We start from the raw sequence: 26,728 nt of genomic DNA on the forward strand, positions 1-26,728 counted from the left end.
GTTTACTGACCACCGAAACCTCGAATTCATCCGTTCTGCCAAGAGGCTTTCCGCCAGACAAGCCAGATGGAGCCTTTTTTTTTCTCGATTCAATTTCATTATCACATATCGCCCGGGGTCGAAGAATGGCAAAGCAGATGCCCTTTCCAGGATGTTCTCTGAACCTTCACAGGACAACAAGGGCCAAGCCAGCATTCTACCCGAGAAAAAGGTCTTGGGAGCTACCTACCCAAAGCAACTCCTGGGGTCAATCAAGAAGGCTAATGAAAAGGACCCCTTCCTCACCCACCCAGCAGAAGACGTCAACCTCACCCTCAAGGGTGGCTTCTGGGTATACCTGGATCGACAACTGTACGTACCAGAAATGGCACGGCTCGAGGTACTAAAATATAACCACGATACCAAGTTGGCTGGCCATCCAGGTACAAGAAAGACCCAGGAACTCCTGTCCCGCTCCTTCTGGTGGCCGTCATATAAGGAAAATACTAAAAGGTTTGTCTCCTCATGCACGGTCTGTGCCCGCAACAAGACTCCCCGCTCTTCACCCGTGGGGCTGCTGCGACCACTCCCCATCCCCTCCAGCCCTTGGGGTTCAATTTCTATGGACTTTGTAGTTGACCTACCCCCTTCAAAAGGGATAAACACCATCTTGGTTGTCGTGGACCGCCTTACCAAGATGGCACATTTCATCCCCTGCAAGGGCCTACCCACCGCCAAACAGACGGCTGACCTGGTATTGCGTGAAATCTTTAGGTTACACGGGGTTCCGGATGATGTGGTCTCTGACCGAGGAGTGCAATTCACCTCTAAATTCTGGAAAGACTTCTGCCTGGCCCTTGGGATCACGGTAAACCTGTCCTCCGCCTTCCATCCCCAGTCTAATGGGCAGACAGAGAGAACGAACCAGACCCTCGAGCAGTACCTACGTTGTTTCATCACTTATTTGCAGGATGACTGGTTGGACCACCTTCCTACGGCCGAGTTTTCCTACAATAATGCGGAACACAGTTCCACTCATTACAGTCCTTTCTACGCCAACACTGGCCTGCATCCAGCTTTCATCCCACGCCTGCCCATCACTTCCACGGTTCCAGCTGTGGCCGAACGCCTGGCAAATTTACAAGAGGCACAAGAGAACATTTCCAATAATCTCCTTGAGGCTCAGAGACACTTTAAGCGGGCGACAGACAAACATCGTAGACCCGCTCCGGACTTTCAGATAGCTCTCTGCTCAGAAACTGGGCCAAAAATACTTGGGGCCTTTCCGGATCTCTGGTCGGATTAATGAAGTCACCTTCCGACTGGACCTCCCACATTCCATCAGGGTGCACCCAGTCTTCCATTGCTCTCTTCTCAAGCCGTTTGTAGAGAACACCTTCCCTGGCCGCCATCGTCCCCCCCCCCACCACCAGTAAGGGTACAAGGCGAAGAGGAGTACATTGTCTCTAAGATCCTTGACTCCAGACTCCACCGGGGCAAAATCCAATACTTGATTTCCTGGAAAGGCTATCCTCCAGAAGACAACTCCTGGGAACCGGAGGAGAACATTCATGCCCCCAGACTTGTCAGGGAGTTCCATCTGAGTCACCCAGACAAATCTTCCCCTGCGGTGCCCGGAGGTCACCTTGGAAGGGGGGGAGTACTGTCAGGACTCGAACCCGTGGCCAGTCATGTCCCAGGCGGTAGCTCTACCCACTAAGCTACCGTCTCTCCTTGGACTATTCTCTTGCTAACTTCTAACTACCTCTCTTGTCCTTTGCTGGTTATTGTGCCTCCAAGCCTGTAGCAAGCGTCCTCTCTGCTCCTCCACCACTATTACTGTTTTACCCTCGTTGCCAACCCGGACCGTTTGACCTCGCTGATTTGCCGCCTGCATTGACTCACTGCTTACCACCGACCACGCCTCCGTCTACTCCTGCTGTTACCTCGCTGCCCTCTCTGCTGCCGACCCGGACTGATCGACCACGCTAACTGCCTCCTGCTTCTGCGGGCCATTGCCACTGGACTCCATACTTCCAGCTCGGGTGTCCTCTGACTCAGGTGAGCCTCAATTGACACTACCACCCTAACAGATAACTGCTTTGCACACTCTTGGCATTCTCTTGATGAGCTTCAAGAGGTAGTCACCTAAAATGGTTTTCACTTCGCAGGTGTGCCCTGTCAGGTTTAATAAGTGGGATTTCTTGCCTTATAAGATTGGGACCATCAGTTGCGAGGGTTGGGACCATCAGTTGCGTTGTGGAGAAGTCAGGTGGATACACAGCTGATAGGCCTACTGAATAGACTGTTAGAATTTGTATTATGGCAAGAAAAAAGCAGCTAAGTAAAGAAAAACGAGCGGTCATCATTACTTTAAGAAATGAAGGTCAGTCAGTCCGAAAAATTGGGAAAACTTTGAAAGTGTCCCCATGTGCAGTCACAAAAACCATCAAGCGCTACAAAGAAACTGTCTCACATGCGGACCGCCCCAGGAAAGGAAGACCAAGAGTCACCTCTGCTGCGGAGGATAAGTTCATCCGAGTCACCAGCCTCAGAAATCGCAGGTTAACAGCAGCTCAGATTAGAGACCAGGTCAATGCCACACAGAGTTCTAGCAGCAGACACATCTCTAGAACAACTGTTAAGAGGAGACTGTGTGAATCAGGCCTTCATGGTAGAATATCTGTTAGGAAACCACTGCTAAGGACAGGCCACAAGCAGAAGAGACTTGTTTGGGCTAAAGAACACAAGGAATGGACATTAGACCAGTGGAAATCTGTGCTTTGGTCTGATGAGTCCAAATTTGAGATCTTTGGTTCCAACCACCGTGTATTTGTGCGACGCAGAAAACGTGAATGGATGGACTCTACATGCCTGGTTCCCACAGTGAATCATGGTGGAGGAGGTGTGATGGTGTGGGGGTACTTTGCTGGTGACACTGTTGGGGATTTATTCAAAATTGAAGGCATACTGAACCAGCATGGCTACCACAGCATCTTGCAGCGGCATGCCATTCCATCCGGTTTGTGTTTAGTTGGACCATCATTTATTTTTCAACATGCCAGTGACCCCAAACACACCTCCAGGCTGTGTAAGGGCTATTTGACCATGAAGGAGAGTGATGGGGTGCTGCACCAGATGACCTGGCCTTTACAGTCACCGGACCTGAACCCAATCGAGATGGTTTGGGGTGAGCTGGACCGCAGAGTGAAGGCAAAAGGGCCAACAAAAGCTAAGCATCTCTGGGAACTCCTTTAAGACAGTTGGAAGGCCATTTCAGGTGACTACCTCTTAAAGCTCATCAAGAGAATGCCAAGAGTGTGCAAAGCAGTAATCAAAGCAAAAGGTGGCTACTTTGAAGAACCTAGAATATGACATATTTTCAATGTTTTCACACTTTTTTGTTATCCATATAATTCCACATGTGTTAATTCATAGTTTTGATGCCTTCCGTGTGAATCTACAATTTTTATAGTCATGAAAATAAAGAAAACTCTTTGAATGAGAAGGTGTGTCCAAACTTTTGGTCTGTACTGTATATATACAGGGTGTATCTAACACGGCCTTACCCAAACTAGGCATCAATAAAGATTTGTGCACCAAATGGCGGTATTTAACATTTCTGAATATAATCCAAATATATAAAGGGTGTATCCACAATTACATATGCAGCAAAGGCTGCCAAACAAACTTTTTTTGCCCAAACAGGTGTTTGTTTAATAACTGAATATGGCAGCAGTATATAACCTTGGAATTTCAAACGTCAAGATGCTGCAAGGCCTGAAAAATTGTGTATTTTGCACAAAAAAAGGTGTTTTAGTAATAAAAGAATCAAACCCCTGTATTTAAAGGGTGTATCTCACACGCTCTGAACCAGACTACGCCTTTTTTTAATTTTGTTTGCCCAAAATGGCTGTATTTCAAATACGTGAATAGAAAACCTGTATATACAGGGTGTATCTCACACGCCCTGATCCACACTAGGACGCCATCAAAGAATTGTGCCCAAAATGGCTTTATTTCAATTAACTGAATAGAAAGACAGTATGTAAAGGTGGTATCTCACAATGACATCTGCAGCAAAGGCTGCCAACAAATTTTAATTTTTTTGCCCAAACACCCAATGGGTGTTTGTTTAATAACTGAATTTGACAGCAGTATATAACCCTGGAATTTCACAGGTGCTGATGCTGCAAGGCCAGAAAAATAGTGGAATCCGGCAAAAAAATGTGTTTTCAAAAATCAAGAAAATGATGGCTGTATTTCTAGCTTAAATTGCACACTGACTAATCCAGATGTATATTGCCAAAAAAGTGTTTTTTTGGTAACAGAATATGAAAGCTGTATATATTAAACTTGAATTTAACACTTGCAGATCTGGAAAATAGTGTTTTTGGCAAAAAAGTGTGTTTTTAAAAACCCAGAAAATGATGGCTGTATGTCTAGCTTAAATTGCACACTGACTAAGCCTGCAAATGCAACAGATGTTGTAAATTGCCCCAAAAAATTTGATTTTCAGTGTCCCAAAAGCTCAGATGCAGAGTATATATCTGTAAAGAATAAATCAAGGCAACTGGATGTACTGTAGATTTCTTGAAAACGTTTCACTCGTTCTTCCAACAAGCTTTCTCAATTCTTAGTGATGTACAAAAATTCTGGGAATAAATATGTAACTGAATCCACATCTGGTAATTATACCCAACATTGGGTCAAAGGTGTTGATTCCATTATCCTAATTGGAGTCAGTAGGTGATAAAGACTTCCCAGAAAAAGGTGTCAAGACAGCATTGTATGTGGCAGACAATAGATGTCTAACCCCCCCACCTCTATTCAAGCTTGGCTTCTCCATTTTTACGTAGATGGCCTCCTTCACGCCTCGTTTGTACCAATCGGCCTCCTTATCCAAAACACGTACTTGACTGTCTTCAAAGGTGTGACCTGTTCCTTTTAGATGTAAGTACACGGCTGAATTTTGACCAGAGGTTTTGTCTCTTCTATGCTGAGCCATACGCTGATGTAGTTGTTGTTTTGTTTCGCCGATATACAGTTCTGAGCATTCCTCATTGCACTGGACTGCATACACAATGTTGTCCATCTTGTGTTTAGGCGTTGGGTCTTTGGGGTGAACCAGTTGTTGCCTCAGTGTGTTGAGGGGTTTAAAGCAAACAGGAATGTGATGTTTATTAAGTTTGAGTTTGGGGGTTAGGTGGGGGGGGGGGTTAGACATCTATTGTCTGCCACATACAATGCTGTCTTGACACCTTTTTCTGGGAAGTCTTTATCACCTACTGACTCCAATTAGGATAATGGAATCAACACCTTTGACCCAATGCTGGGTATAATTACCAGATGTGGATTCAGTTACATATTTATTCCCAGAATTTTTGTACAATCACTCAGAATTGAGAAAGCTCGTTGGAAGAACGAGTTAAACATTTTCAAGAAATCTACAGTACGTCCAGTTGCCTTGATTTATTCTTTACAGGTATATACCATGACCTGGATAAATGAGAACTTTCACACTCAGATGCAGAGTGCTAGTGCACTGAGCTTGCATAAAATGGCCGCCGCCGCCCACCTAACTGACTTATAAAAGTTATTTTTTTTCGGTCACTGGGCTCAGGGCAGGATAAAAAAATTGTGCCCTGCACCCACAAAACACAATGTATGCAGATCGCTGAGTTAGATTCAGGTTTTAAGCAAAGATTCAGTCCTATTCTCTCCCTGAAATCACTAGCAGCATCCTCTCCCTACACTAAGCACAGCAGAGTGACGTGCAGAGCTACGTGACTCCAGCTTATATAGAGGCCGGGTCACATGCTACACTGGCCAATCACAGCCAGTTGGAAGGTGACTTTCTTCAAGGCGAGGGGGAGCACAGCCAAACCTCCCCAAGGAGCCAGTTGGCTTCTAAGGTCAGACAGTTAAACACTTGTTGATTAGCTGCTCTGCAGCCTTTCAAAAAGCGCCGAACACCGAACCCAAACTTTTACTGAAATGTTCAGGTTCGGGGTCCAAAAATCCTAAAGTTCGGTACGAACCCGAACTTTACAGTTCGGGTTCTCTCAACCCTATTCATAAGGAATTATAACTCACCGACATAAACCAGATACACATTTGTGCCCCTGTGGCCACGATGAACAGGCCCATGGTCATAGTTTGGTGGTGGGATGCCAGGGAGGGGAATATACATATCTCCCCACAGAAACCAAATCACGGTACCATGCTTGGACTCTACTGGTAGCCGGAAACCCAGGCGGATCCATTGGTCCCAGAACCACCTCCCTGCGACATTCTGTTCTAGAGCCATGAGCCCCAATCGGTTTTATGGCTCATGTGCTGGCAGAGGGGGGATGGACCCCTCCCAGAGGCCAGGAGGGGAGGGGCCAGCTACAGGTTAAAAGGCTTGTGCCAGCAAGTGGGCGTGTCTTTTTCTGAAGGGGGGTCATGCTGCATCAGGTGTTTGGAAGGGACCTGGAAATGGCTGACATCACTTCCTCCCAGGTAATGACGCCCAAGGATTACAACCACTATTATCCATCACAACCCAAAGGACACATATACCTGGTAAACTGACTTTTTGCTCTGTTCAGTCCTGTGTGTACCATACTACCTGTATTTGTAACCTCAGACCACTGTATATATTGTTTGTGTGTATATTGTTATTTCTAGGGAGCCCTTAAGGTGATTAAATATATAATTTAATCTTGTGCTGTCTTGTATTACGAATCCCCACGTCCGTGTTTCGGCCTAGTAATACGCTACCGCAGGTTGGTTTCTTACTCTATTTAATCCCGTTAGCGGACCGGGCTTATATCAAACAAGAAACTGGTGGCAGTCTTCCTGGGCTGAGTACGCGCTGTTTCACTGGGGCAGTGAAAAGGCTCTCGCAGCTTGTTGCCTCTCTGTGTCTGTGTGGACAGGAAGAGTCTGTGAAAACTGTACCAAGACTTACCTCACCCGCTCCTCCAGGAGGGCGTAACGTCACACCTTGGCAACCCGTGACCATACCTTATCTCGCTGGCTCTACAAAGTTGACGTCCGACGTTAGTTGAGGTACGGTATTCGTCACATATTGGTGGCAGCAAAGTGGGATTGAGATACTAGTGTGTGTGAGTGTGGGACCCATATTCCCAGACGCTAAAGACTGCCAGCAGTAACTTTTGCCACTGGAGTCTTAAGATCAGCTTAACACTAGACAGTCTGAGTGCAAATACAATAAGGTGTGTGTGCATCAGGTTGCAGTCTGTGTGTCATGGAACCATGAACCAGACGTACAACAAGAGATAAGTGGAAATAAGAAGGCTTTATTGAAAACCAAGCTGTAGGGCAAAAGTCCAAACGGATGGCTAAACCGAAGCAGGGTCTTGCGAAGCCAGAGGTCAGGAACCAGAAGGGTAGTCAGACGAAGCCTGGATCAGGAACCAGCAGGGTAGTCAGACGAAGCCTGGATCAGGAACCAGCAGGGTAGTCAGACGAAGCCAGGATCAGGAACCAGAGGCAGCAGCAGTCTTGGAAGCATGTGAACACAGGAGGACCAAGCAAGGAACTGAAGCCACAGACCTCCTATATATATGAGCTAGGCATCCAGCTCCTCCCAGTGGGAAGGAGAAGCCGCAGGGTGGGAGGCTACAAGAAACCCAGAAACCAAGATGGCCGCCAGCACATGTCAAACGAAGGAGAACAGCAAGAAGGTAAGACCATGACAGTACCTCCCCCTCAAGGGCCCCTCCTCCGCGGAGTAAAGAACGGTTTCTGAGGGAAGCGTGCGTGGAAGGCTCGGAGCAAGGCAGGAGCATGGACATCTGCGGAGGGAACCCAGGAACGCTCCTCTGGACCATAACCACGCCAATGGACCAAAAACTGCACCTGACCGCGGACCAGGCGTGAGTCCAGGATATTGCTCACCTCATACTCCTCATGATTGCCCACTTGGACCGGACGAGGCCGAGGAACCGAGGAAGTGAAACGATTACACACCAGTGGCTTCAACAGGGAGACATGAAACACGTTGGAGATCCGCATGCCAGGAGGAAGCGCAAGGGCATAGGCTACCGGGTTTACCCTGCGAAGCACTCGGAAGGGACCAACAAAGCGAGGCGCCAGCTTGGGAGTGGGCACTCGAAGATTGAGGTTGCGGGTGGACAACCATACGCGGTCTCCGACCTGGTAGGAAGGAGCGGGCGCTCGTCTGCGATCAGCCTGGAGTTTCTGGCGCTGCGCAGAGACCTCAAGGGACCTCTGGATCTGTACCCAAGAAGCACGTAGGACGGAAAGGTGATCCTCCACAGCCGGAATATCCTGGGGAGAGAATACCTCCGGTAACACGGCAGGTTGGAACCCATAATTGGCCATGAAGGGAGACGTCCCAGAGGAAGAGTTCACCGCCGTGTTCCTGGCAAACTCAGCCCAAGGCAGGAGGTCAACCCAATTGTCTTGGTGATCGGAGACATAGCAACGAAGGAATTGCTCCAAGGCCTGATTGGATCGTTCTGCGGCCCCATTGGACTGAGGGTGGTAGGCCGAGGAGAGATGAATCCCCAACTGGGAGCAAAAGGCGCGCCAGAACCTGGACACAAACTGACTCCCCCGATCCGACACAATCTCCTTGGGCAAACCTACAACCGGAAAACCTCCCTGGCAAAAATCGTGGCCAACTCTTGTGCAGAGGGTAACTTCTTGAGAGGAACACAGTGGCACATTTTGGAAAACCGATCCACAATCATGAGAATGACCGTATGGCCTCGGGATGCAGGGAGGTCCACAATGAAATCCATCCCCAGGTGTGACCATGGACGCTCCCCGGTGGCTATGGGTTGCAAAAGGCCCAACGGAAGGTGCCGAGGGGACTTACTCTGGGCACAAACGGAGCATGCCGCTACATATGCGGCGATGTCGGAACGTAGAGAAGGCCACCAGAACAGACGTGAAACAGCCCAGGACAGCTGATTCTTTCCAGGATGCCCCGCGGCCTTGGAGTTATGGTAGGTTCGCAACAACCGAGTGCGCAACTCCTCAGGCACAAAACATCTGCCGTTGGGTCTCCCAGAGGGAGCACCAGATTGAGCCGCCAAAATCTGCTCACCCAGGGGAGAGGTCAGGCTGGTGCGAATGGCGGCCAGGATCTGATTCGGAGGTATGACCGAAGTCGGAATCGACTCCTCCCCGGACAGCTCGGAGTACTGCCGTGATAAGGCATCCGCTCTGATGTTCTTGGAACCGGGTAGGTAGGAGACCACGTAATTAAAACGTGACAAGAACAGAGCCCATCTGGCCTGACGTGGTGTCAATCTCTTGGCCTCAGAGAGGTAGGTCAGATTCTTGTGGTCCGTCAGGATGAGAACCGGAACCACCGAGCCCTCGAGCAAGTGCCTCCATTCTTTAAGGGCCTGCACGATGGCCAATAACTCCCTGTCACCAATCTGATAGTTGCACTCCGCGGAAGACAGTTTCCGGGAGTAAAACCCACAAGGAAGCAGAGGACCCTCTGGTGTTCTACGCTGAGACAGAAGGGCGCCTACTCCCGTCTCAGACGCGTCCACCTCGAGGACAAACGGCAACCCAGGGTTGGGATGCGACAGAATCGGAGCCGACACAAAGGCGGACTTTAGAGCCTCAAAAGCTCGGATGGCCTCGAGCGGCCAGACCTGGGGATTACTGCCCTTCCTGGTCAGATCCGTGAGAGGCTTGGCTAGCATGGAAAAGTCCCTGATGAACTTCCGATAATAATTGGCGAAGCCCAAAAAGCGCTGCAGGGCACGAAGACCACTGGGCTGGGGCCACTGTAAGACAGCCGAAACCTTCTCAGGATCCATGGAGAACCCCTCAGCGGAAATGATGTAACCTAAGAAGGTTACCTGGGATCGGTGAAACTCGCATTTCTCAAGCTTACCGAACAGCTTGTTCTCTCGTAACTGTTGCAACACTCGTCTGACATCCAGAATGTGGGCCTCCATGGATTCAGAATATACCAAGATGTCATCCAAATAGACCACCACACACTGCTGCAACAGGTCACGGAAAACATCGTTGATGAATTCCTGGAAGACTGCGGGCGCATTGCACAACCCAAAGGGCATAACCAAGGATTCATAATGACCGATCCTGGTGTTAAACGCGGTCTTCCACTCATCGCCCGCCTTGATCCTTACCAGGTTATATGCCGCCCTCAGGTCGAGTTTGGTAAAGACCGTGGCCCCTTTGAGGCGATCGAACAGCTCGGAAATCAAGGGTATCGGGTAAGCGTTCTTGATCGTGATGCGATTGAGACCCCTGTAATCGATGCAAGGCCTCAACTCACCGCCCTTCTTTTTCACAAAGAAAAATCCAGCCCCTGCCGGGGACGAGGATTTGCGAATGTGTCCGCGTGAAAGCGCCTCCCTCACGTACTCCTCCATGGCCTCATTCTCCGCTACCGACAGTGGATAGACTTTGCCACGAGGAGGAACGGCACCAGATTGTAACTCTATGGCACAATCGTATGGGCGGTGCGGAGGTAGGGCAACCGCACGCACCTTATCGAATACATCCCGGTACTCCTCGTATTCAGGAGGCAACAGAGAGTCCGAGGAAGTACACAGCAACTTGACAGGCCCATGGATGCAACTAGCCCCACACTGCGGTGACCACGAGAGGATCTCGGCCGATCTCCAATCGAAAGTCGGATTATGCTTCTGGAGCCAGGGGTGCCCCAAGACCACCGAGTAGTGTGGAGATGAAATAACCTGGAGACCGACCGACTCTCTGTGAACAGCACCAATGGCCATCCCCACTGGAAGGGTCTCCTGAGTCACGTGTGGCGGCAGAAGGGGTCTGCCGTCTATCGCCTCAAGAGCCAGTGGGGAACCTCGAGGCTGCAGAGGAATGGAATTGGCGGCAGCGAACACACTATCAATGAACAAACCACCAGCACCAGAGTCCACCAACGCCTGGGTCGTCACCGAGCCCCCGACCCAGGAGAGGACAACAGTAATCAGTGGTTTGTCAACACGGGAAACCGGGGACGAGGAGACTCCACCCAAGATCTGCCCCCGACAGGATCTCAGGTGCGAGCGTTTCCCGGACGGTTCGGGCATGCCAACCGAAAATGCCCACCGAGACCACAGTACATGCATCGGCCCTCGCGTCTCCGGAGTACCCTCTCCCCCTCGGACAGGCGAGCAAACCCCAGCTGCATGGGTTCACCCCCAGACAAGTCATCCCCAGGAGGCGTGGGAGGAGAGGGAGGCACGGGTGGGACAGCAAACGTAGGCGCCAATCTGTTAGAAGACCTCCGCAGGCTCTCCTTAAAGGAAGGTCTCTCCCTGAGTCTGGTGTCAATCAAAATCAGGAAAGAAATAAGAGACTCGAGCTCCACTGGTAGGTCCTTAGCTGCAACCTCATCCTTCAAGGCATCCGAGAGACCATGAGAGAAAGCAGCGACCAGAGCCTCATTATTCCAGCCCACCTCTGCTGCCAGGGTACGAAACTCAATGGCGTATTCAGCTACGGATCGTGAACCCTGTCTGATGGACATAAGGAGCTTCGCAGCAGAGGCGGCACGAGCCGGCACATCGAATACCTTCCGAAGAGAAGCAACAAAACCGGAAAACTCGGCAACCACTGGATTGTTGTTCTCCCATAAAGGGCTGGCCCAGGCCAAGGCCTTGTCCGAGAGCAGCGAGATCAAGAAGCCCACCTTTGATCTCTCAGTAGGAAAGGCATGGGGCAGCAACTCGAAATAAATGCCCACCTGGTTAAGGAAACCTCAGCACTGAGTTGGCTCTCCCCCAAAGCGCTGTGGAAGGGGGGCAGAACCGGTCATACCCCGAAACACCGCAGGCGCAGCAACAGGTGTCGGGGTAGACTCTGGCGCAACAACCGGAGCGGCAGTAGGAGCGGGCCCAGGAGCGACAACCAACCCATCGGCAACGGAAGCTAAATGAGCCGTGCGTTCAAGCAGGGTTTGCAACGCCACAGCGAACCGACCCAACAGGTGATCCTGCTGATCAAGTCTGGCAACCAGCGTAGGTAGCGAGGATGGCCCTGTACCGTCAGAATTCATGGCTTGGTCCTAATGTCATGGAACCATGAACCAGACGTACAACAAGAGATAAGTGGAAATAAGAAGGCTTTATTGAAAACCAAGCTGTAGGGCAAAAGTCCAAACGGATGGCTAAACCGAAGCAGGGTCTTGCGAAGCCAGAGGTCAGGAACCAGAAGGGTAGTCAGACGAAGCCTGGATCAGGAACCAGCAGGGTAGTCAGACGAAGCCTGGATCAGGAACCAGCAGGGTAGTCAGACGAAGCCAGGATCAGGAACCAGAGGCAGCAGCAGTCTTGGAAGCATGTGAACACAGGAGGACCAAGCAAGGAACTGAAGCCACAGACCTCCTATATATATGAGCTAGGCATCCAGCTCCTCCCAGTGGGAAGGAGAAGCCGCAGGGTGGGAGGCTACAAGAAACCCAGAAACCAAGATGGCCGCCAGCACATGTCAAACGAAGGAGAACAGCAAGAAGGTAAGACCATGACACTGTGTCAGTGATCATCCATGGCAACGATCACCAGTATCACAAGAAGCAAGGCTAAGGAGATGGCCGATGCTAGGAACGGTGGCGGGCAGGACGCAGTCCAGATAGGGGACTAAGAGGAGTTGGAAGGTGACTTTCTTCAAGGCGAGGGGAAGCACAGCCAAAGCTCCCCAAGGAGCCAGTTGCCGGTGGTTAGGCCCGCGGTGGGCCGCACTCCACCTGCCCACCCCTCCAGCCAGCTCATTTGCTCTCCAAAATGGTGCCCTAGAATGTTTACAGGCCGGAGACCAGGCTTCCTACGAAATCCTGATGGCAGCTGCAGAGCATTGCGAGCAAGCAGAGGCTGCAGAGCAGCTACAAATGCTCCAGCTCCAACTCCAGTAGCCCTCCCCAGCCCAATGTGAGTTGCCAGAGATCTGGATTCCCAAATTACAGGTGGAGGACTTCCCTCTGCTGGACAAAGATGGGGATTTGGACACTTTCTTGTTGGCGTTGAGATTGCCTGCCATCAGTACCAGCTGCTAGAGGACCAGTGGGTCAGATTCTTAACACAACATCTCAGGGGAAAAGCCTCTGGCTCAGGCTCTGGTCCGGCAGTATAACTTAACCCCTGAGTAGGGATGAGCGAACTCGAACTATATAGTTCGGGTTCGTACCGAATTTTGGGGTGTCCGTGACACGGACCCGAACCCGGACATTTTCGTAAAAGTCCGGGTTCGGTGTTCGTCGCTTTCTTGGCGCTTTTGTGACGCTTTCTTGGCGCTTTTTAAAAGGCTGCAAAGCAGCCAATCAACAAGCATCATACTACTTGCCCCAAGAGGCCGTCACAGCCATGCCTACTATTGGCATGGCTGTGATTGGCCAGAGCACCATGTGACCCAGCCTCTATTTAAGCTGGAGTCACATAGCGCCACCCGTCACTCTGCTCTGATTAGCGTAGGGAGAGGTTGCAGCTGCGACAGTAGGGCGAGATTAGGCAGATTAACTCCTTCAAAGGACTTGATTAATTGATCGATCTGCAGCTGTGCATCATTGAGCTGCTGAAATTCAATTGCTCACTGTTTTTAGGCTGCCCAGACCGTTTGTCAGTCACTTTTTTCTGGGGTGATCGGCGGCAATTTTGTGTCTTGTGGTGCGCCAGCACAAGCTGCGACCAAGTGCATTTAACCCTCAATGGTGTGGTTGTTTTTTGGCTAAAGCCTACATCAGGGTGAAGCTGTCACACCAAGTGCATTTAACCAGCAATAGTCTGTTTATTTTTTGGCCATATACTACATCAGGGGCAAGCTGCGCCTGTCACCAAGTGCATTTAACCCTCAATGGTGTGGTTGTTTTTTGGCTAAAGCCTATATCAGGGTGAAGCTGTCACACCAAGTGCATTTAACCAGCAATAGTCTGTTCATTTTTTGGCCATATACTACATCAGGGGCAAGCTGCGCCCGTCACCAAGTGCATTTAACCCTCAGTAGTGTGGTTGGTCAAGCTGTCACACCAAGTGCATTTAACCAGCAATAGTCTGTTCATTTTTTGGCCATATACTACATCAGGGGCAAGCTGCGCCCGTCACCAAGTGCATTTAACCCTCAGTAGTGTGGTTGGTCAAGCTGTCACACCAAGTGCATTTAACCTGCAATAGTGTGGTTATTTTTTGGCCATATCCCAGTCTAATTCTGTCAGTAAATCCATACCGGTCACCCAGCGCCTAAATACTAGGCCTCAAATTTATATCCCGCTAAATCTGTCGTTACCGCTGTACTGTTGTGGCTGGGCAAGTTATTTAGTGTCCGTCAAAGCACATTTTTTGTTCAGGGTTGAAATAAAATTCCCAATTTAGCAATTTCATAATTTAGTGGTTTCTGCTATATCAGAGCTATTTGAAATCTATCCCTAAAAGGGTACATAATATTCAAGGTGCACATAGGGTCATTCAGAATAACTTCACACACACGCTACTGTGCATTTCCAAGTCTAATTCTGTCACTAAATCCATACCGGTCACCCAGCGCCTCAATACTAGGCCTCAAATTTATATCCCGCTAAATCTGCCGTTACCGCTGTACTGTTGTGGCTGGGCAAGTTATTTAGTGTCCGTCAAAGCACATTTTTTGTTCAGGGTTGAAATACAATTCCCAATTTAGCAATTTCATAATTTAGTGGTTTCTGCTATATCAGAGCTATTTGAAATCTATCCCTAAAAGGGTATATAATATTCAAGGTGCACATAGGGTCATTCAGAATAACTTCACACACAAGCTACTGTGCATTTCCAAGTCTAATTCTGTTAGTAAATCCATACCGGTCACCCAGCGCCTAAATACTAGGCCTCAAATTTATATCCCGCTAAATCTGTCGTTACCGCTGTACTGTTGTGGCTGGGCAAGTTATTTAGTGTCCGTCAAAGCACATTTTTTGTTCTGGGTTGAAATACAATTCCCAATTTAGCAATTTCATAATTTAGTGGTTTCTGCTATATCAGAGCTATTTGAAATCTATCCCTAAAAGGGTATATAATATTCAAGGTGCACATAGGGTCATTCAGAATAACTTCACACACACGCTACTGTGCATTTCCAAGTCTAATTCTGTCAGTAAATCCATACCGGTCACCCAGCGCCTAAATACTGGGCCTCAAATTTATATCCCGCTAAATCTGTCGTTACCGCTGTACTGTTGTGGCTGGGCAAGTTATTTAGTGTCCGTCAAAGCACATTTTTTTTCAGGGTTGAAATACAATTCCCAATATAGCAATTTCATAATTTAGTGGTTTCTGCTATATCAGAGCTATTTGAAATCTATCCCTTAAAGGGTATATAATATTCAAGGTGCACATAGGGTCATTCAGAATAACTTCACACACACGCTACTGTGCATTTCCAAGTCTAATTCTGTCACTAAATCCATACCGGTCACCCAGCGCCTAAATACTAGGCCTCAAATTTATATTCAGCTGAATTTGAATACAATACATTGGGCCAAATAATATTTTTGTTGTTGTGGTGAACCATAACAATGAGGAAAACATCTAGTAAGGGACGCGGACGTGGACATGGTCGTGGTGGTGTTAGTGGACCCTCTGGTGCTGGGAGAGGACGTGGCCGTTCTGCCACATCCACACGTCCTAGTGTACCAACTACCTCAGGTCCCAGTAGCCGCCAGAATTTACAGCAATATATGGTGGGGCCCAATGCCGTTCTAAGGATGGTAAGGCCTGAGCAGGTACAGGCATTAGTCAATTGGGTGGCCGATAGTGGATCCAGCACGTTCACATTATCTCCCACCCAGTCTTCTGCAGAAAGCGCACAGATGGCGCCTGAAAACCAACCCCATCAGTCTGTCACATCACCCCCATGCATATCAGGGAAACTGTCTGAGCCTCAAGTTATGCAGCAGTCTCTTATGCTGTTTGAAGACTCTGCTATCAGGGTTTCTCAAGGTCATCCACCTAGCCCTTCCCCAGCGGTAAAAGACATAGACTGCACTGACGCACAACCACTTATGTTTCCTGATGATGAGGACATGGGAATACCACCTCAGCATGTCTCTGATGATGACGAAACACAGGTGCCAACTGCTGCGTCTTTCTGCAGTGTGCAGACTGAACAGGAGGTCAGGGATCAAGACTGGGTGGAAGACGATGCAGGGGACGATGAGGTCCTAGACCCCACATGGAATGAAGGTCGTGCCACTGACTTTCACAGTTCGGAGGAAGAGGCAGTGGTGAGACCGAGCCAACAGCGTAGCAAAAGAGGGAGCAGTGGGCAAAAGCAGAACACCCGCCGCCAAGAGACTCCGCCTGCTACTGACCGCCGCCATCTGGGACCGAGCACCCCAAAGGCAGCTTCAAGGAGTTCCCTGGCATGGCACTTCTTCAAACAATGTGCTGACGACAAGACCCGAGTGGTTTGCACGCTGTGCCATCAGAGCCTGAAGCGAGGCATTAACGTTCTGAACCTGAGCACAACCTGCATGACCAGGCACCTGCATGCAAAGCATGAACTGCAGTGGAGTAAACACCTTAAAACCAAGGAAGTCACTCAGGCTCCCCCTGCTACCTCTTCTGCTGCTGCCGCCTCGGCCTCTTCCTCCACCTCTGGAGGAACGTTGGCACCTGCCGCCCAGCAAACAGGGGATGTACCACCAACACCACCACCACCTCCGTCACCAAGCGTCTCAACCATGTCACACGGCAGCGTTCAGCTCTCCATCTCACAAACATTTGAGAGAAAGCGTAAATTCCCACCTAGCCACCCTTGATCCCTGGCCCTGAATGCCAGCATTTCTAAACTACTGGCCTATGAAATGCTGTCATTTAGGCTGGTGGACACAGACAGCTTCAAACAGCTCATGTCGCTTGCTGTCCCACAGTATGTTGTTCCCAGCCGCCACTACTTCTCCAAGAGAGCCGTGCCTTCCCTGCACAACCAAGTATCCGATAAAATCAAGTGTGCACTGCGCAACGCCATCTGTAGCAAGGTCCACCTAACCACAGATACGTGGACCAGTAAGCACGGCCAGGGACGCTATATCTCCCTAACTGCACACTGGGTAAATGTAGTGGCAGCTGGGCCCCAGGCGGAGAGCTGTTTGGCGCACGTCCTTCCGCCGCCAAGGATCGCAGGGCAACATTCTTTGCCTCCTGTTGCCACCTCCTCCTTCTCGGCTTCCTCCTCCTCTTCTTCCACCTGCTCATCCAGTCAGCCACACACCTTCACCACCAACTTCAGCACAGCCCGGGGTAAACGTCAGCAGGCCATTCTGAAACTCATATGTTTGGGGGACAGGCCCCACACCGCACAGGAGTTGTGGCGGGGCATATAACAACAGACCGACGAGTGGTTGCTGCCGGTGAGCCTCAAGCCTGGCCTGGTGGTGTGTGATAATGGGCGAAATCTCGTTGCAGCTCTGGGACTAGCCAATTTGACGCACATCCCTTGCTTGGCGCATGTGCTGAATTTGGTGGTGCAGAAGTTCATTCACAACTACCCCGACATGTCAGAGCTGCTGCATAAAGTGCGGGCCGTCTGTTCGCGCTTCCGGCGTTCACATCCTGCTGCTGCTTGCCTGTCTGCGCTACAGCGTAACTTCGGCCTTCCCGCTCACCGCCTCATATGCGACATGCCCACCAGGTGGAACTCCACCTTGCACATGCTGGACAGACTGTGCGAGCAGCAGCAGGCCATAGTGGAGTTTCAGCTGCAGCACGCACGGGTCAGTCGCACTACAGAACAGCACCACTTCACCACCAATGACTGGGCCTCCATGCGAGACCTGTGTGCCCTGTTGCGCTGTTTCGAGTACTCCACCAACATGGCCAGTGGCGATGACGCCGTTATCAGCGTTACAATACCACTTCTATGTCTCCTTGAGAAAACACTTAGGGCGATGATGGAAGAGGAGGTGGCCCAGGAGGAGGAGGAGGAGGAGGAGGAGGAGGAGGAAGAGGGGTCATTTTTAGCACTTTCAGGCCAGTCTCTTCGAAGTGACTCAGAGGGAGGTTTTTGGCAACAGCAGAGGCCAGGTACAAATGTGGCCAGCCAGGGCCCACTACTGGAGGAGGACAAGGATGAGGAGGAGGTGGAGGAGGATGAGGATGAAGCATGGTCACAGCGGGGTGGCACCCAACGCAGCTCGGGTCCATCACTGGTGCGTGGCTGGGGGGAAAGGCAGGACGATGACGATACGCCTCCCACAGAGGACAGCTTGTCCTTACCCCTGGGCAGCCTGGCACACATGAGCGACTACATGCTGCAGTGCCTGCGCAACGACAGCAGAGTTGCCCACATTTTAACCTGTGCGGACTACTGGGTTGCCACCCTGCTGGATCCACGCTACAAAGACAATGTGCCCACCTTACTTCCTGCACTGGAGCGTGATAGGAAGATGCGCGAGTACAAGCGCACGTTGGTAGACGCGCTACTGAGAGCATTCCCAAATGTCACAGGGGAACAAGTGGAAGCCCAAGGCCAAGGCAGAGGAGGAGCAAGAGGTCGCCAAGGCAGCTGTGTCACGGCCAGCTCCTCTGAGGGCAGGGTTAGCATGGCAGAGATGTGGAAAACTTTTGTCAACACGCCACAGCTAACTGCACCACCACCTGATACGCAACGTGTTAGCAGGAGGCAACATTTCACTAACATGGTGGAACAGTACGTGTGCACACCCCTCCACGTACTGACTGATGGTTCGGCCCCATTCAACTTCTGGGTCTCTAAATTGTCCACGTGGCCAGAGCTAGCCTTTTATGCCTTGGAGGTGCTGGCCTGCCCGGCGGCCAGCGTATTGTCTGAACGTGTATTCAGCACGGCAGGGGGCGTCATTACAGACAAACACAGCCGCCTGTCTACAGCCAATGTGGACAAGCTGACGTTCATAAAAATGAACCAGGCATGGATCCCATAGGACCTGTCCGTCCCTTGTCCAGATTAGACATTAACTACCTCCCCTTAACCATATATTATTGTACTCCAGGGCACTTCCTCATTCAATCCTATTTTTATTTTCATTTTACCATTATATTGCGAGGCTACCAAGTTGAATGAACCTCTCCTCTGTCTGGGTGCCGGGGCCTAAATATATGCCAATGGACTGTTCCAATGTTGGGTGACGTGAAGCCTGATTCTCTGCTATGACATGCAGACTAATTCTCTGCTGACATGAAGCCAGATCCTCTGTTACGGGACCTCTCTCCTCTGCCTGGGTGCTGGGCCTAAATATCTGACAATGGACTGTTGCAGTGGTGGCTGACGTGAAGCCTGATTTTCTGCTATGACATGCAGACTGATTCTCTGCTGACATGAAGCCAGATCCTCTGTTACGGGACCTCTCTCCTCTGCCTGTGTGCTGGGCCTAAATATATGCCAATGGACTGTTGCAGTGGTGGCTGACGTGAAGCCTCATTCTCTGCTATGACATGCAGACTAATTCTCTGCTGACATGAAGCCAGATTGTCTGTTACGGGACCTCTCTCCTCTGCCTGGGTGCTGGGCCTAAATTTATGAAAATGGACTCTTACAGTGGTGGGTGACGTGAAGCCTGATTCTCTGCTATGACATGAAGACTGATTCTCTGCTATGACATGAAGACTGATTCTCTGCTGACATGAAGCCAGATTGTCTGTTATGGGACCTCTCTCCTCTGCCTGGGTGCTGGGCCTAAATTTATGAAAATGGACTCTTACAGTGGTGGGTGACGTGAAGCCAGATTCTCTGCTATGGGACCTCTGTCCAATTGATTTTGGTTAATTTTTATTTATTTAATTTTTATTTTAATTCATTTCCCTATCCAAATTTGTTTGCAGGGGATTTACCTACATGTTGCTGCCTTTTGCAGCCCTCTAGCCCTTTCCTGGACTGTTTTACAGCCTTTTTAGTGCCGAAAAGTTCGGGTCCCCATTGACTTCAATGGGGTTCGGGACGAAGTTCGGATCGGGTTCGGATCCCGAACCCGAACATTTTCGGGAAGTTCGGCCGAACTTCTCGAACCCGAACATCCAGGTGTCCGCTCAACTCTACCCCTGAGTTGTACCAGAAAAAGATCTGCAGTTTGAAGTGGGGTCCTACTAGGGTTGCCACCTTTTCTTCAAGCCAAACCCGAACACTTTAGCACTTTGCGGCAATTTTTGGGTAAAGTATACACTATGCACATATTTTGTAATTACTGTAAATAATATTGTAGGTAATCACAAGGTATCACAATACATATGGAGTTAATCACAACTTTCCAAATTTTGTACTTAAAAAATACAATATTTGTGCTCTGATGGACTCTTTATATAGGAAATGTTATTACCTATACAAAAGGCATGTTTTATGTGAAATACTAACAAATGCCCCCTTCCAAATAATATTTTTTATTAAACACTTCAAATACTTTTTTTTTTTTTTTGAAGTTCAGAGGTCCAGGTGTGTGGACAAGGACGGCAGTCCCGGCTTTGGTCACAGAGGTCGACTCCCAGACGAAAAGAAGAAGAAACTGCTCCACATGCAGTCTGACGGAGAATGCTTTCTCCCACGCTCCCTCTCTCTCTCTCTGATGTCACTTCCTCTCACTAGCAGAGAGAAGGAGGGAGGGAGTGTCTGAAGACAGCGCCGCCCTGCACTAGCATCACTCACAGCTGATCGCCGGCCACCACTGACTGACACCTCATCGCCGGCCGCTCACTGTCCCCACTCGCCACCGCTCACCGCCCGCCGCCGCTGACCGCCAGCTGTCAGGTGAGCAAGTCTGCAGTTTGAAATGAATCCTGTGCCCGGGTCTGAGAAAGGCTTGTACCTGGGCACAGGATTGCAAACCCGGACTGTCCGGGTCATTCCCATACTCGTTGCAACCCTAGGTCCTACCCAAATCTGGGGCAATCACATGCGGGCCTTGCTGAGAGTGGTTGATCAATTGACCACGGGATTGGAGCTCTCCACCATCCAACAGCTGAAGGAGCTCATTGCCACAGAGCAGTTCTTGTGGAATTGCACAGAGGACCTCCAGCAGTACCTCCGTGACCGGAAGCCAGAGGGGGCCTCTGCAACAGCAGCCCTGGCCGACTAGTACACTAACAACAGGACTTTAGAGGCCCGAAAACCTGTTGACTGGAGAGGGGGTAAGACACACTCTGCCCCTGCCCCTAGACCCAAGTGAGCACCAGCCCCTGCTTTACTTTCCACATCGGTGGGGGAACCCCAACTTTGCCACCTATGGAAGCAGCCAGGACACTTCAAGGCCATGTGTCCACAGCGCCTGAGAGTCCCGTCCCAGTCATTGACCTGCAAACCGTCCACTGTGTTGGGTAGGGGTGGTGGGAGGTCCCTGGACAATTTTCAACCAGTCACAGTGGGCCAGGCCGTGGCCATGGGACTGAGAGACACCGACATTGAGATGACTCTGGTATAGCCTGAACTGCACCCCATTATTTTTTGCCTGGGAGAACCCTTACTGTCTCAGGGATTGGAGGAGTAGAACCGGCACTGCCCGTCGCCAAGGTCTATTTGGACTGGGGCGCCAGTCGAGGAGTAAGGGAGGTGGGGGTATCCTCAAATATCCCTGCCAGTATTTTGCTGGGGACAGACCTGGGACGGCTTGTGTCTAAATACGTGTGGCCGCTGACACCCCGAGGTCCGATCCCCCAGAATGTGATGCTATGTCCACCCCTGTTGATACTTTTAATGTACCTAACATGACTGTTGATGGGGATGTGGGGGTGGGGGATGTTATGTGTGTCTCTCCCCTCAGTGGGGAGGGGGTCATTCATGCCAGCTGTGCTGAGGCACCAGAGTGTGGCCAGCAAGCATACTGAAACCTGTTGTCCTCAGGTGTGGCTACTGAGGTGGTAAGCAGAGGGCAGACATCTGCTGAGTAGGAGGATGCAAATGAGGTCAGGGCTGTCCCAGGAGAAGTAGGGCTCCCAGGTAAAGCCTCAGTGCAGGGTTCCTCCACAACTGGGATGTCAGAGGGCCAGGTTAGTCCATCTGGACTGGTGACTTAGTCAGAAGCCGAGGGGAAGCAGGCACTACCAGCGGTGGCAGCGACCATAGCTTCTGTCACGCGTAGTGGGAGTGCTGGGGCCCCTTAGGGGTCTAATGGCTTCCCCCTTCCGACCAAGTGACTGCTGAGTCAGATGGAGGCCAGGACGTGGCGGTCTCATCTATTCTGGCCATGTCAAATCAGGAGTTTCAGGCAGAATTAGTGGCTGATGCAAGCCTGAGCGCTGTCAAGGAGCAGGCGGCACAGCCCGCCTTAGACTCAGATCTCAAGCGGATCGTCTGGGACCAAGAATGGCTGTACCGGGTCACAGTCAAGCAGGGGTCAACGGAGGCATGGCCTAGGGACCGACAGCTAGTAGTACCCTATCAGTTCAGGACAGAGTTGTTGAAAGTTGCCCATGAGATTCCGATGGCTGGACACCTAGGGGTCGCTAAGACAAAGGCCAGATTAGCCCAGCATTTCTACTGGCCAAAGATGGTGGCCGATGTGGTTGCCTACTGCCGTTCCTGTGACAACTGCCAGCGGATGGGGATGGCGGTGCACCAAAGCCCCACTGGTAACGCTGCCCATAATTGAAGGGCCTTTCAGGAGAGAGGCTGTGGATCTGTCCATTCCCAGCAGCTCCGGGAAACGCTTTATATTGACGGTAGTAGACTACGCCACCCGGTACCCAGAGGCGTTAGCCTTGTCATCCATTCGGGCCGACAAGGTGGCCACCACCTTGCTGGAGATTTTCTCAAGAGTGGGCTTTCCCTAGGAAATGCTCACCGACCGGGGGACTCAGTTCATGTCGCAATTGATGGAGTCCCTCTGTAGGCAAAGTGCTACATCTGGTGACCAGCCCATACCACCCACAGACCAACGGCCTGTGCAAACAGTTTAATGGCACCTTAAAGCAGATGCTTAAGATGCTGGTCGACTCCCACGGGCGTGACTGGGAGCAGTACCTCCCACATCTGCTGTTTGCCTACCGGGAGGTCCCACAGGCCTCCAAGGGGTTCTCCCCCTTTGAGCTCCTGTACGGGCGACGTGTGCAGGGGCCCCTGGCTCTGGTGAAAGAGGCCTGGGAAGGAGATGTAGCCACCCCTGGAGTGTCAGTCGTTGAGTATGTCATGCGCTTCCGAAACAAGATGCAGGCCTTGTTGCAGCTGTTGCACAATAATATGGAGCGGGCCCAGGCCAACCAGAAGCAATAGTATTACCAGAATGCTTGTGAGAGGCCTTACCAGGTCGGTCAAAAGGTATGGGTACTGGTCCCCGTATCTCAGGACAAGCTTCAGGCGGCCTGGGAAAGCCTGTACCTCGTGCATCAGTGTCTCAATGCCGTGACGTAGCTGGTCACCCTGGACCTTGCCCGGGGAAGGTGGAGGGCCTTTCACGTGAACATGATGAAGGCACATCAGGAGAGGGAGGCATGTGCCCTCCCTGTCTACAACCTTCCAGAAGTGGACATGCTCGCCCAGGTGAAGGCGGGTCACCCTTCACCACTTCTGGGAGTTGTTCAGCAACAAGCCTGGAAGGACAGAGTTGGCCAACCATCATGTAGACACCAGGGATCACTCCCAATCCAGCATTCAGCATATCAGGTTTCCTTGGAGGTGCAGCAGCAAATGCGCCATGAGATTGACAAGATGCTGAAGTTGGGGGTCATCCAGACATCCAACAGCGCTTGGGCATCGCCTGTGGTCCTCCTCCCAATGAAGGACCGGACCACCCGGTTCTGCGTGGACTACAGAGGACTGAACGCTGTCTTGGTCACCGATGCGTAACTAATGCCACCCATCGATGACCTACTCGATCAGTTGGCCGGGGCCCAGTACCTGACCATCATCACTTTTCAGCGGATGGTCAACACGCTGCTTAAGGGACTTGAAGAGTACGCAGCTGAGTACCTGGATGACATTGCCATCTTCAGTCCCACATGGGAGGATCACCTAGAGCACCTAACACAGGTGCTCGGGCGGATCCGCCAGGCAGTCTTGACCATCAAGCCGGAAAAGTGCCAGCTGGGCATGAGCGAAGTCCACTACCTGGGGCAACGGGCAGGTGGGGGTGCCCTGAAGCCAGAGCCTGGAAAAGTGAATGCTATTGCATCCTCTCCCACCTTCAGGACCAAGAAACAGGTGATGTCCTTCCTGGGCACCGCCAGGTACTATAGAAGGTTCGTATCCCACTAAAGTAGCCTGGCAAAGCCCTTGACAGACCTCACCAAGAAGAAGCTGCCCTCTGCAGTCGATTGGACAAACGACTGCGAGGCGGCCTTCCAGGCGCTGAAGGCCGTCCTCTCGAGCTTCCCTGTACTACAAGCAGCTGACTTTACACAGCCGTTTGTAGTACAGACCGACGCCAATGATTTTGGCCTCGGTGCCAGGTCGAACCTATGGGCCAGGAACACCCCGTTTTGTACCTGAGTCGGAAGCTTCTGCCGAGGGAGGTGGCGTACTCCACAATAGAGAAGGAGTGCCTGGCCATTGTCTGGGCACTGCAGCGGTTGCAACTGAACTTATAAGGGTGCCGCTTCACTGTGGAGACAGACCACAGCCCCCTCAGCTGGTTAAACACTGTGTCAGGGACGAATGGAAGGCTGCTTCGCTGGAGCCTCGAGCTCTAGTAGTATCACTTGACCATTCACCACAAGAAGGGCCGTAACCACAGAAACGCTGATGGGCTATCCCAGCAAGGAGAGGGTGCGGATGGGCGCACGGGGAACACAGGAATGTGCTGCCCCCTGGCGCCCTCTAAAAGGGGAGGTGTGAGAAATATGGATTTTTATTTACTGTCAGCCATGTTCCCAAACCAACCATCTGCTTAAAGCTAGCAGAGGTAGTGAGCACCACGGGGGGCCTGCTTCAAAGCCAGTCAGATGGCAGAGAGCCTCTAGCAGTCCAACTTTGTTTACATTTCTCACCTCAATTCAGCCAGCCAGGAGCCCAGCTAATGGAACAGGAAAAACTTCCCTGCAGGGGTGTAGGCAATTCCCCAGTTCAATGAACATTATCAGACATCATGGAACTGGTGGTTCATAAGGAATTATGAATTACCCGTCCATCACAGACATAAACCAGATACACATTTGTGTCCCTGTGGCCACGATGAACAGGCTTGTGGTCAAACTTTGGTGGTGGGATGCCAGGGAGGGGAGCTATACATATCTCCCCACAGAAACCAAAGAAAGGTACCATGCTTGCACTCTACTGGTAGCCAGAACCCAGGCGGATCCATTGGTCCCAGAACCACCTCCCTGTGACATTCTGTTCTAGAGCCATGAGCCCTAATCGGTTTTGTGGCTCATGTGCTGCAGGCCCAGCAGAGGGGGGAGGTGAACTCCTCGCAGAGGCGGGAGGGGCCAGCTACAGGTTAAAAGCCTTGTGCCAGCAAGCGTGCGTGTCTTTTTATGAAGAGGGGTCACGCTGCATCAGGTGTTTAGAAAGGACCTGGAAATGGCTGACATTACTGCCTCCCAGGTGATGACGCCCAAGGATTACAACCACTGTTATCCATCACAACCCAAAGGTCTCATATACCTGGTAAACTGACTTTTTGCTCTGTTTAAGCCTGTGTGTACCATACTACCTGTATTTGTAACCTCAGACCACTGTATATATTGTTTGTGTGTATAGTGTTATTTCTAGGGAGCCCTTAAAGTGATTAAATATACAATTTAATCTTGTGCTGTCTTGTATATCGATCACGAATCCCTACGTCCGTGTTTCGGCCTAGTAATACACTACCGTGGGTTGGTTTCTTACTTCTTACCCTATTTAATTCCGTTAGCTGATCGGGCTTATATCAAATAAGAAACTGGTGGCAGTCTTCCCGGGCAGAGAACGCGCTGGGGCAGTGAAAAGGCTCTCTCAGCTTGTTGCATCTCTGTGCCCATGTGGACAGGAGGAGTCTGTGAAAACTGTACCAAGACAGACCTTACCTGCTCCTCCAGGAGGGCGTAACGTCCTGCCTTGGTAACCCGTGACCATATCATATCTCGCTGGCTCTACGTAGTTGACGTCCGACGTCAGTTGGGGTACGGTATTCATCACATGGGGCATCCAATGGATCCCAAGTTACAAGCAAAAACAGCCCAAGGTGGCATTTTACACCTGTGAAAAAAGCCTGGAGGGTCTGAAATGGGTTGGGGGGGGGGGGGGGGGTAACTCTGTCTGTCTTTTTGCTATATGGATCTTTAAAGGGAACCTGTCACCCAAAAATCGCCTATTAAGCTGTTTACAGTACCTTATAGTGCTGTATAGTCGTTTCCTGATGCACTTTTTGTTAGTTTTGCAGCATGTATGCTCAGTCAGAAATCGATGTTATATTCAGCTGCTGCCCCGTGCTTCAAGTCAGGCTTGAAGTCACGGGGACAGCGGCCTCGGCGTCTTACATGGCCCTCTCCCCGCCCCCTGCCTCTGTGACTGACAGCCGAAATCCGATTCCGGGACCGCGCTCAACGGCCGCATGCGCAGTAAAGGGCGGCAGGAGCGCGGTCCCGGCTGCCGCGCGTACTACGCGCCGTCTTACTTTCGCCGCACTGCGCATGCGCCCGACATCCTGTATCAAACGCGCCCGCGCCCGGCATCTGGGCGCGGGCGCGTTTGATACAGGATGTCGGGCGCATGCGCAGTGCGGCGAAAGTAAGACGGCGCGTAGTACGCGCGGCAGCCGGGACCGCGCTCCTGCCGCCCTTTACTGCGCATGCGGCCGTTGAGCGCGGTCCCGGAATCGGATTTCGGCTGTCAGTCACAGAGGCAGGGGGCGGGGAGAGGGCCATGT

This window comes from Bufo gargarizans, chromosome 7 (assembly GCF_014858855.1).
Source record: "Bufo gargarizans isolate SCDJY-AF-19 chromosome 7, ASM1485885v1, whole genome shotgun sequence".
Lineage (NCBI taxonomy): Eukaryota > Metazoa > Chordata > Amphibia > Anura > Bufonidae > Bufo > Bufo gargarizans.